Below are 12546 nucleotides of genomic sequence, written 5' to 3' on the forward strand. Positions count from 1 at the left end.
TGGTAAAGTACATTTATTTGACATCAAATGTTTAGAGAATATTCAGCGATTTGCATTTTTATTTGCTCATGTTCCAAAAAGTTCGTATTGAGGAACGCGATGGTCCTTTGCTGTACACAGGGTCTTAGAGCATCTCACAATACAGCGCCACAATTCGGAATGTGAAACCGTGGTTTAAAAGCAAACGGCAAGATTGTACATTTGGCAAAGTACGTTTATTGGACATCAAATGTTTAGAGAATATTCAGCGATTTGCATTTTTCTTTGCTCTCGATCCAAATTAGTTCGTCTTGAGGGAAGCGATGTTCGTGTGCAGTACACAGGGTGTTGGTTTACGATAAAAATAAGCTCTTCGGTCGCACTGATAATCGCATGGCTGTTCCAACAACGAGGCACTAGGCCACCACAACGGTAGGTATGTTGCATCTAACCGTTAGTACCGCGTAAGGGCATACTTGTACTTGGCGATCGTCCCATAAAATGGTCAGGGTGGTAACGTTGTTCACGCGGAGAAGCAACTGGCGGCTGTAGAAGCCGTCCGCCGGTGTCCGGTACTCGTGACACAGACAGTAGTGAATGATGTACCTAAAAACATAAAAAATGAAATTAGTCTCACCATCAGATCCTTATTAAAATCATAGCGAGGACAGCGCTACTGGGTGTACACAAGTGTTTAAAGGCGTGGCGAGGCAGGGAGGGGGGGGGAGTGGAGTACAAGGTAAGTAGCATAAAATAATAAATAAATAGGGCCAGCTGGTGGCAAGTGCAAGGTAAGTGCAGAACAAGTGCTGGGAAGGGGGGGCTGTAGGATACTGAGACAGTCCCCCAGTGCAGGGGTTGACAGGGAGGCAGTGCAGGTGGAGAGTGGAAGGGCCCAGGACCGAGGTCGCAGACAGTGGACCAGTTGTAGCAGGGGAGAGGGAGAGAGAAAGCAGAAGCAAAGAGGAAGGTTTTGAGGTGCTTCAGTAAAAGCAGATGTTTCTCCTCAAGATAGTGCGCGGTAGAAAACAATATGCCACATAGAACGAACAAGTACAACTGAACCCGTCTTTAAAGCCACTGTATAGTAATGAAATTGCGGTATAAACTCATCAAAAGTTACTTACATTATATTTGCATTTTCCATTGTGTCTCTGTGTAGGGCAGACCCGAAACACCACTCCTTCTTTGCCGACGTTACTTCTTCTAATGAACGTGGCTCATCGTTTCGTTTCTGAAATTTTATTCATTATCTTTTCTTAGTCTTTCAGGATGGTCCCGGCCTGTCAAGGTCAAATCACAATAGAACCTTATACTGGGTCGTGGGCCGTTCCGCCACCCGAGCAAAACATCAAAGCAGCTGACCTTCACTTTGAGCGAGCACACATTTCTAGTTAGCTCCAGTTAGTGTAAGGGCATCTTGTCTGCGTGCCTTTTTTTTTATTGTCCCTATGGGTCGGCCATGTGTTTGTAATACGGAAACATTCTATAATTTTTGTAAAAATGATTTATATTACTGTTTGGTTTAATTGCAATGGGCCTGCAACATGAGGAGACTCGAGAGAACAGACAATCAAATTACAATCATTTAAACCGTGATGTGTATTTCTCAATGAGCTCTGCTTTAGGTGGACATGGAACAGAGGCAATGTTGGGTGGCAATGCAGTTGTCCCCTGCATAGGTTCGTTCACCTCTCCATGTATGTGCCTATCGAGGACATCTACGATAAGTCTCTCAATAAACTCATATTGCATATCCTCAAACACTGGTTTGATCACCCATTGTTTACTTCTTTTAGTGAAGGCCTTATTGTAGCGAAGCGTCCCTAAAGTTCCGGTCGTCCTACTTTGTTGACGGCCAACATTATGGCACATATTGTGGAACACCTCCAAATCTCCTGTGTGGCAGAATTCCGTGAGTCCCCTCAAATCTCTTGTTATAGTTTTATCAAATACAATCTTTTCAATGGCCTTGTGAGTGGGTGATGAAGGAATCAACCACTTCTTCTTCCGTGCCTCCTCTGTGGACAAATGGCCATGTTCACATTTGTGGAAATGCTCATTTGTCGACCATCGATGTACGTTGCTACAGTGCAACATTACTGACCGCCATTTTTCCAGTAGAATTTCCAACGACCCTTCACATGTTTTTGAGCTCCACCAAAGATGGTTGCTGATTGACTTGGACCACTGTGAAATACCTTGCATATCTTTTTTTTTTCCTGCAGCCGACAATTTTTTATTGATTGTTTTTGCAAGATGCCATACGTCAAATTGGTGATTTATATTTTTGTACTCTTCTCTCATTGTCTTGGCAATTGAAACGTGTCTGTCCGTGGCTATCAGGTCGATCACCATTCCCCGCGATTGTAGTTCTTGCAATGATGCTACAAAGCCAACTTTCTCCATGGCCACTGAGGATGTACTTTGTGACACCTGCACGACCACCGAACTCACAATTTTCTTACTTTCCATGTCCTGAAAGTGGTAGGTGCAGTACTTGGCTGAAAATCCTGGGCTGTCGCACTGTCCATCACCGGCTAGCCTGAAGCGTTTGCCCGCGAATGTACTTTCCATTGACATTTTTTCCATTCTCCAAGCTTCGCTGATGGCTGGAAATAGATAATCGGTTTGGTATTTGTAGAACTGACTTTTCGCAATGAAATGGATTCCCACAAACTGAAAGAAATACTGTAACTTTTTAAAACTTGAACCACTAAAAAGTGCGGCCGCTGCACAAAGTAGATTGCCTGCTGGCAGTTGCCCCAGCATGGGTTGTGCAGACCATGCGAACGGATGATATTGTGTACAGGTGGCATGTATTTTAAGGTTAGTGCCTCGAATTGCACGAGTCACATTAATCAATGGCTCCCCACATACTTCCCCACCAACCCAATGCCCACATTTCATCATCATAATAATATCCATCAAACAGCTATCGAATACAATGAATTTGGCCTCTTTCCTTATACTGTCACTCTGCATCCCAGCTGGTTCGGCCTGTAACGTTGAGGACATGTCACTCGCATGAAAGGTACAATCTCTGATATCGTCTTCCGCTATGCTGAGTGATATTGATGGTGTTTCATTGTCGTCCACTTCATTCTCTTCCATTGCAACATCTGTTCCTTGTCCGGAGATGGGAGAAAAAAACAATGTCTTCAACTTTCGCGCGCTCTTATTTTTTGCGGGTGTGGATTCTGTGAATTGATCTCCGACTGCATCCAAACTACCAGGAGGACATTCACTATCAATGGCTGGTGGTGGTATAGCTCCGTTGTCAATCACTTCATATTCTTCCCATTGGCACGATGCATCTCCAGTCTCAAGTCCCTGCCAAAAGGTTTGACAAGCAACATCTCTCGTTCGCTTCACTGTCTGTGTAGATCTAGTTCTTACACCCACTCGCAACTAGAGGACAGATTGGAAAAGGGATGTTCAGTTTAAACACAACTTACAGTATTGAACTATTGACAGTGAAAGACAACATAATATAGTGAACAGGACACTAACCTTCTTTTGCTTTCTTTTCTTTGAAACTTTCTTGCCTCGAACTTCAACATCTGGACGCTGTTGCTCCGACTCGTGTGTGCATGTCTCCACTTCCTCTCGCGCTGCAACGACTATATTTTCATGATAAGCACATCCATCACTCACTGAGGCTCCATCGACTCCCTGAAACATAGAACTTTCATTAGTATGTATAATAATATTGAAAACACAAAATGTACTTGGGGACCAATACCCATACGTACATCTCAATAGCAAAACACGAATGAACGCATTGTGTAGAACATTCAAACGACAATAGTTCACGCATTGTTAATCTAGTTAGATGGAACTGTCAAGATCCATACCTCGGGCTCCGCATAGACTTCCATTGATGATATTATTGAAGATGACGCTTCAGCAACTCCCTGAAACACAGTAATTGCATTAGTATGGTTTTCTATTTTGTTTAAAAGAACATAAACTTTCTGCAGGCGTCAACGGCTCATCTAAATAGACCTGCACAAATGATCAGTTGTCTAAAATAAATAATGGATATCTAAATATGATTCGATTTGCTCCATCGTTGGAAGTGTCACCACCCAGAGATCTGCATCAACTACTAGGGGTGATGTTCTTGTTGAAGAAGCTCCGTCAGCTCCCTGAAACATAGTACTTGCGTTAATAAAGAAGGAAGTATAGCGGATGTAATCACGTCATTTGATCTCGCATGATTGATCTGTCAGTATCCATACCTCGAAATGCATAAGAACATCAAGGGACGCTGTAACTGCGGTGCACACTTCTGCAAGCTGTTGCGCCGACCCGTAACTGCATGCTCCCCCTTCTTCTTGGACTAATGCTCCATCGACTCCCTGAAACATAGGACTTTCATTAGTAATGAACACAATATTGAAAAAAGAAGACACATAGGAGGGCGACGACAGAAGGACATACCAATGGCTAAAAACGAAAGAAACATTGTGTGTAACAATCACGCTACAAGAATGCAAGATCTGATGATCTCCATCGATGGAACTGTCCGGAAACGTACCTCGAGCATCTGAGTGACATCTACGGTTGTCGTCAATGCGTTGGACTCCTCAGCATCTCCCTGAAAGACAGTACTTGCATTATTTTGGATAACAATAATTATAACTGAAAACAAAGACTAGAGGACGAGTACTGTGGTGTACCATTAGGTAAAATGATTACACGATCAATTAAAACTATTGATTTACATGCCTAAAACAAGTCAGTGTCAGAATAGCTAAGTAAGATTACCCGATAGGCGCTTGAAGTGGCTGATGACTGCAATAACGACACGGATGGAGAATCTTCCGCCTTCATATTGAGTGGATACATAAATGGGGAAATTATTGTTAGCTAATGCTACACACTACCGCAAGGCCGAGAGACAAATACGTAAACTTGACTCACCAGTGGAGGGATGTGGACGAATAGAGTGGGAATAGCGGTTGAGAGCAATTTTCGCCTCGCTCGCGGTGTTTTCTTCTTTATTAGCAATGATGTGGAGTACATGTCTGGGCTAAAGTGCCTGCTGCAGATGCGGTATCGATCACCCCTCTTGTCCGCAAAGACTTCAAGGACTCTACTTTCTAGCTCAGAGGCTGGATATCCGCAATATCGGACCCATTCTCTTATCTGATCTATTGTCTTAGGGAAAACATGCATTATAGTATCTTCAGATTTGTTATGGGTCTTCGAAGGGCAACCGCCAATGGAACAGGCAGGCATTATGGAAAGTTCTGAAAAGTAAAGATCAACAATTCTCTATGAATACCAATGTGTTAAAACATTAAATGACACATAAAAGGTTCAATGCAAGGTCCGTTTTGGTTCTTGGAACTATACACGTTATTCACATGCGGATAAGTATTTCAATAACTTTCAAAAAATAGAAAAAGTAATTTGACTAAACTCAGAACATGTGACTAGTTCCTTGCATGTACTGTCGTGAACGAAAAGAAAACATGGATGCAATTTGATGACTACTAGCAAATAGATATAAATTAAAAAATTGGACGCAAAATGATTATGGTACATGGACTTACCTTGACGAACAAACAGTTAGATGCAGGGATCAGAGTAGTTTCTTGTCGTAGAACAGGGAGCAGTTCACAGGTTGCAAACTGACGAGTTTGCTCAAAGTGGTCACGGAAGTTCACAGAGACGAAGAGCAGATAACCAGCACCTTCACGGGTTGACTAGCAAAGCGCAAAGAAGTTCTCATTAGAAATATGAAGTGGGTTATAAAGAATTCGAAACAGGGGTGTGTTTGTGAATGAATGACGTGTATATGTCGTGGCATTATGCGGATTGCAGGGGGGCGTCCAGCGTGAGGGGGGATGCTTGGCAGGAGACACGGGGTCTGGAGGTAGACATGGGAACAACAACCCATGCTCTATAGACCACTTTGAAGTGTACATGGTCTTTGGCACCTCTTGGCCTTTATCGCTCCCTGACAGCTCCACTTGCCAGCAGCGCAAGTACCCTGGTGCGAACTGCCTTTGATAGGGCGGGGGGTGGATCGGGGCGGTGGTCGTGCAGACAAGACACAGGAAGACTCGTGAATGGAGACACACTTATGTGGATTGCAGGGGGGCGTCCAGCGTGAGGGGGGATGCTTGGCAGGAGACACGGGGTCTGGAGGTAGACATGGGAACAACAACCCATGCTCTATAGACCACTTTGAAGTGTACATGGTCTTTGGCACCTCTTGGCCTTTATCGCTCCCTGACAGCTCCACTTGCCAGCAGCGCAAGTACCCTGGTGCGAACTGCCTTTGATAGGGCGGGGGGTGGATCGGGGCGGTGGTCGTGCAGACAAGACCCGTTTGCCGCAGGGCCTCACCAAGGAGAGGCCATCTAACTGAATGTAAGAGGATGGCTGCAGGATCTACTACATGGAAGGCAGGGGGGTGAGTTTATAAATACCTCACCCTCCCAGGAGAATATATGGGGGTCATCTCTGTACCCGGTGCCCAAAAAGAGGATTTATTATGATCAACCATATTTATTATTTACCTATAACCATGTTTTGTATCAATAAAATCCAACAGCTTTTTATTGCCAACGCTTGATGCCAACCCACAAAATAATATATGTATGACTGCTGCATATATGGGTTCAACGGTTATGTGGATTGAAGGTGTGCGGCCAGCGTGAGGGAGGATGCTGGCCGGAGACATGTGGTGTGACAAGACAAGGCACTGGAAGGCTATTCAACGGAGACACACTAGATTCATTTAAAAAATCAAAACAACCATTGTTAAAATATATGTTGGGCTTTATTTTAGATTTTAATTAAACATAAATAATAAACATTACACATTGTAAAGTTGAGGTTGCAGCACATCGAGGGAAAATCCGCGGTATTGTCCACTGTCACTGGGGAAATGTTGTCTAATGGCAAGTACCGCACAGGCAGGTATTACTCTCCGAACGCGGTGTCCGAGCCTCCCGTGAAGCCACCAAGTGAAGCAACGATAGGCCACCAGCCTGTACCACCTGTGAAAAAAAAAGATGCAAACTGTATTAAACTGACCAAACTTTCTTATCAATGTCGATTCAGGTAACACATGTCATTTTTCTTAGAAAAAAATTATATCTAGAAAATGCACTATATGGAACCAATTTACATGCGTTCGAATGATATGTAAATGTAATTTTATATGTGGGAGACGACCATGAAATAGTGGTGGCATCACTGACATCACAAACAGAGTATACTTACTCGTTACTCGGATTACGCGGACGAACAGTGCCACGAAGTTCGTGCATAAGCACCATCATCATCCTCAACACTGTCCGTGAGAGGCAGGCTTCCCTGAACTCTGGCAGCTCGGTGATGCATTGCGGACTTTGCTCGCCTTCCTGCAGACTTTGCTCGCTTTCCGAAATGTAGGCCAAGCACCCGGAATTTTCACGGCAGCAGCAGTTCTCCTCCTCAGTTGGCATTAGCTCGCACCGATTGCACGTGCACCAGGTGGAGACGCCGTCCATGCGACATGGTCCAGGCTCTTCATCCGTTGACTGGTCCTCCCAACTGCCGTCCGAATCCCCATCGTTTTCGCGTGCTTGCCTTTCCAGTAGTTCCTCCTCGGTGTACTCGGGCTCGTACATATACGGCATTATTGTGGCCATTGTGCGGTAAAGATAGTAAAATAATTTACAGAGATGGTACAGGTGTTCACACGGGCTACAAGCGGCGAAGGTAGCTGACCAGAGCACTGAAACGAGTCACAGAATACTCAAAGTAACACAGAGAGAGGAATGGAATCGAAAATCTGCTGCTGTATGTTGTGAAACGGTCTGTTTATACTTATTGGGGAAAGAGGCGTCCTGCCATTTCCATGGCAACACGTCAATAGCTGAGGCGCAGCGATTGTTGACACGAGACGTGCTTGAAATGGGCAGTACGCGTCTGCTGATGTCAGGCTCAGGGGCGGGGGATTTGATTTAGTGCCGCAAAGGCAGGTGAGCCAGGTCGATGCGGCGGAATGATAGGATTATCACAAAATGGAGGCTGATTTCGAGTGCCATAATGGGCGAAAAGTCGGGTAAGGTCCATAGGAAAGTTTCCTACGATCTACCGATTTATGCTTACAAACACATGGCCGACCCGTAGGGACAATAAAAAAAAAGTCCCGGAACTATCCTTTAAGCCAGGCCCCAGCTAATGTCACTTTTAGTTACCCAGTTTTCTGCATTCAAATACAACTAACAATTTTTACATATGCAGCTAGAATGCTGATTCTAAGTTTAAAACTATGACATTTAAACAATTGCAACCTATGTGACACTCAAAGTAGGTCACTCATTTCTTTTAAACATTTAGATGTTTAGTGTCTTTCAGTCCAAATTTACTTAAACTGCTGAAATCCACAGCTCAGCCAGTCTTGTTATAAACCTTCAAGTCACTTCAGAATATAACTTTACATTGTATCCACCTCTCAGTAAGTCTTTCTTTGGCCTGCTTTGGGTTCATTTATTCAGTTTTACACAAAAAAGTCTGGTGGTTTTAAAACGCCGGCTTTCTGATAGTGGTGAGTACTGGTAATGCACCCATTTTTGGGATTTAAGAAAATGAATTCCCCACAATTCTAGGTTGCTTTTGGCAATCAGCATTGCCATTCCCAATGGTTTCAGGCTACTGTGTGGGTAGTCCAATGGTGGTTTTAGGCAGTGCCCTTCTGTGCCCATAACATCGGCAAAAATGGGTGGCAGCCTATTCTTCATGCATTTCCCTGGGCATTTTCTGGGAAGCTCTGGCCATCATGATGTTTTCAATGCCAGTACTGCACAGTTTTTGAGGTAGGGCTCGGATGCATGGGTAAAAACATCCCACAGTTGGGTGACACTAACTCTGCCATTGTTTTTCTGTATAATACCAAGTAAGTCCCTTACCACCTCCAGGCCATTTAGGGTGCTATCCTGTCCATCAATAGGTAATATATTTAACATATTATCAAATGTATCCAGGTTTTTTTCCGTCCAGAGTATTCTGTTTCCACCCGCTGTGTTTTATATATTCAGAATATCTCCTACTTGGCATAATTATTGGTGTGTTTTCAACAGCTTACATTTCAGTACCCTATGGTCACTTAGAGGTGTGAATATATGTTCAAAGCATTCCACTTGTTTTCGTAGACCATCGCTAACAAACATATAATCTATGTGATAGCTCACTTTTCCATTAGTCCAGGAAGTTTGTTTTTCCCCCAGAGCTTCTGGATCTAAATAGGATAATCCCCAACTCTGTGGCATATTTAGCCAGCTGATCCCATTGGTAATTTGTAATGAGTGGTTTTGTTTAATTCCAAATGTTCCCAAATCAGAAGGAGGTGCTATCTCAAATTCCCCACACAAATCATTCCATTTTACCATCTCATCAATCGCCTTGCCACAATAGGCATTAAAATCCCCCGCTATCATAATTTATGATTTGGGGGATTTCATTGTCCATCCTTCAATGGTATCCATTATTACCTTACCTACCGCTTCTATGTTTACCCCCCGGACGCGAATATACATTAATCAATATGTCACCAATATCAACCTGCTTCCCTATGATAGCACACATGACAAAGGCGGAACAGCCAAATTTGTTATACTCTCTAACAGTAATGGGGCATTCAGCACCTAGGCAAAGTTCCCCCACTTTGGCCGTCCCTTGCCACCACATATTGCAGGTTTCAACAGGATTTCATAACCATCCATTCGAATTGTACCACTTACCCACGTCTCTTGTAGGGCAAACACATCACAGTTCGCCACATAACTTGACCCATCTTTATGTAAAAAGGATCGGAACCCTCTGCTGTTCCAGGAGATCATTATTGGCTCATGGCCTACCTCCATATCTCAACAGTCTTCAAAGTAATTCCTATCCGGGATCCACCTCTCCATTCTCTTTCGGCCCTCAGACATTCGATTTTTATTCTCATTCTGATTAATTAAATTACTTCTTTTTGGGGCATTATTCCAAGTGTTGTTGCAGATTATAATTTCAAAGTCTTTATCCCATAATGCCTTAGAGTGTTCCCTGATCGGTTCTACTATCACAGCGGTCCCAAACTGGACAATTGCCCAGTTGTTCCAGCTACTAAATTCTGGGAGTGTCACCCTCACAATGTCTGTAGTTTTTATGCACTGAAGTTGAGGAACCCTATTTAACCATTCTAAGAGCCATGTCCGGTTTAAGTATGGGCTTTCCTCATAAGGAGTCCTCTCAATTATCTTAATACTCGTACCCAGGTTGAATACAATATCATCTTTATCCTTGGACACACCCACCATCATTTCACTAAATCCTCCTATATTATTACACATTGCCGGTCTCTCCATTTCTCCCATATATGCATCTTTTTTTTCTGCAATTAAGGGTGTCAATTACCTTATTAGTCGGATTATTCAAATACCTCCCCATTCTTCCTCCTTCTCCAACATTTCCTCATTGTCTTGTGTTTATCAGGGCTGCATCAGAGTCGGCTACCATCTGCTAACCTTTCAACCATTTCTCTATCCCTTTGACATGTTTGGCAGTGCTTTTACTACCTTCATCTGTTTCCTTAGGATTCAAATTTAATTCAAATCTACTACCTACTTCAACACACACAATATCCTTTTTGGACGTCTCAGCCAGTGCTATACTATTATTTTTGGCTGTTTTGGTCTTTCTTACTTTGCCTATTCTTCCCTTACTTTTTGTCCCTTTTTTATTATTTTGTTTGCGTCGGATATGCCTTTTTTGCGTCCATGTGTATCAGTAATTTCATCCTCCGAGTTAGTATCCAGGTTCTCAATACACTCAGCCACTAGTTCTTCTTCATTTATCTCTGATATCTTTATATCAGTTCCATTCACCATTCCACATTCTTCATCCACAATCATACATAGCTCACTCAGGTCACCTATGACCTCTTCCATCATTCCCACTTTTCCTATGATGTATTCTTTAGTGGGTTCTCTTTTTGTTGTTATATTCTCGCCTATTGTTGTCATATTCTCAGCTATTATTATTACTAGGTTCTTAATGTCTTGCTGCTCATTCATGAGCTTAGTACATATGCCAAGTAAAATGTCCACCATTGTTGTAGTAGCATTGAGTTTTCGTCCTATATTTAAAGTTGTGTCAACGATCATTCCATGAATAGTCCTCAACCTCATTTATGGAGTTCTCTTGGGCCAGTTTTTCCAGGTCCGGCGTTCCCGATAAGTTTGTTCCTATCACATTGTCCATATTTTCCATGTGTTCAATACTTTTTTCCACTTGTGAGTACCAGGTACTGCCGGGATCCCCATTGAATGCCGTCTGAAATCATGGCACAAGTTCAATAATGAGTTGTTGTCTATCATGGAACTGTTATCAGGTAGAGAAGGTATTTCCTGATTTAATAGCTCTTTTACAATGTCCCTTTTGGTTTGAAAAGCTTGAGATTTTTGGTTGTTCCATAGTCAACCTTTCATTTATCCGGGCCTTTTTATTTCCAATCCTGGGCCTCCTTTTCCTTTCTGGAAGTCTTTATCAGATAATAGGGGGCTAATGAGTGAAACGCTTCTAATGCGCTTTTTTCTTTTTAAATTATGCAAGCAAAGTTAGGGGCCCATCCTAAGCAAGCTGTTATATAGCAAACTCTCAATAAGGAGGCAAAGAGGAATATGGGTATGAGCAAGACAAACGGGGGTGCAATATAGTGATATCTACTCACTGTGGTAGCCTTGGTGTAACCGCCCAAGAAGCATCCCGCTTACCGTGCCCTGCAAACAGCACTCACCTGGCACACTCTGCTGGATGCACGCGCGTGGCCTCTCGTTATCTAAGAATAGTAAAAGTAGCCATTATTAGTTCAATGTGCTATAATATTTGCAGTCCTAAAGTTCTTTAATATAGTCCACTCTTCTATAGTAGTGTTGGTACCTTTGTTGATAGTGATTTCACATGTAGAAGAAGTCGAGGAATCGAGTAGATCCACACTGAGTCGCACAGCAAAACGGGCCAGCAAACAGCACTCGCCTGGTGCACTCTGCTGGATGCGCGCGCAGATGCACGTGTCTGCCCTTGAAGTAGTGCATTTTGGGAGGGCGTGTGGCCTCTCATTATCTTTGTTCATAGTGATTTCGCACGTAGAAGAAGTCGAGGAGTCGAGCAGATCCACAGTCAGTCGCGCAGCAACACGGGCCAGCACACAGCACTCGCCTGGTGCACTCTGGTGGATATCAAATATCAAAGATGAGGAATACGTGGGAGGAACATCCAGTCGAAAGAACGTTACCAGGGGTAAGGAACCTGTTCTACTGACCCATCCCTAAAATCAACCCACTCATCCATTCTTCCACATTTTCCATTTATGCAATGACACATTAGCTCACTAACATGTACATCCATTCACTCATACACTCACCCACATTGTCAAACTAAGTACATCAATATACAGTGCAATTCACTTGAAAAGGCAGATGCAGCTGTTGTGTCGATGCATGATAATTTTTGGTTTTGACACATATAATAATGCTATAGCACCACCTTGTGACCAGAATATTGCTGCTGAGAGGA

Source organism: Ambystoma mexicanum, chromosome 12 (genome assembly GCF_040938575.1).
Source record: "Ambystoma mexicanum isolate Mex_15411 chromosome 12, UKY_AmexF1_1, whole genome shotgun sequence".
Classification (NCBI taxonomy): domain Eukaryota; kingdom Metazoa; phylum Chordata; class Amphibia; order Caudata; family Ambystomatidae; genus Ambystoma; species Ambystoma mexicanum.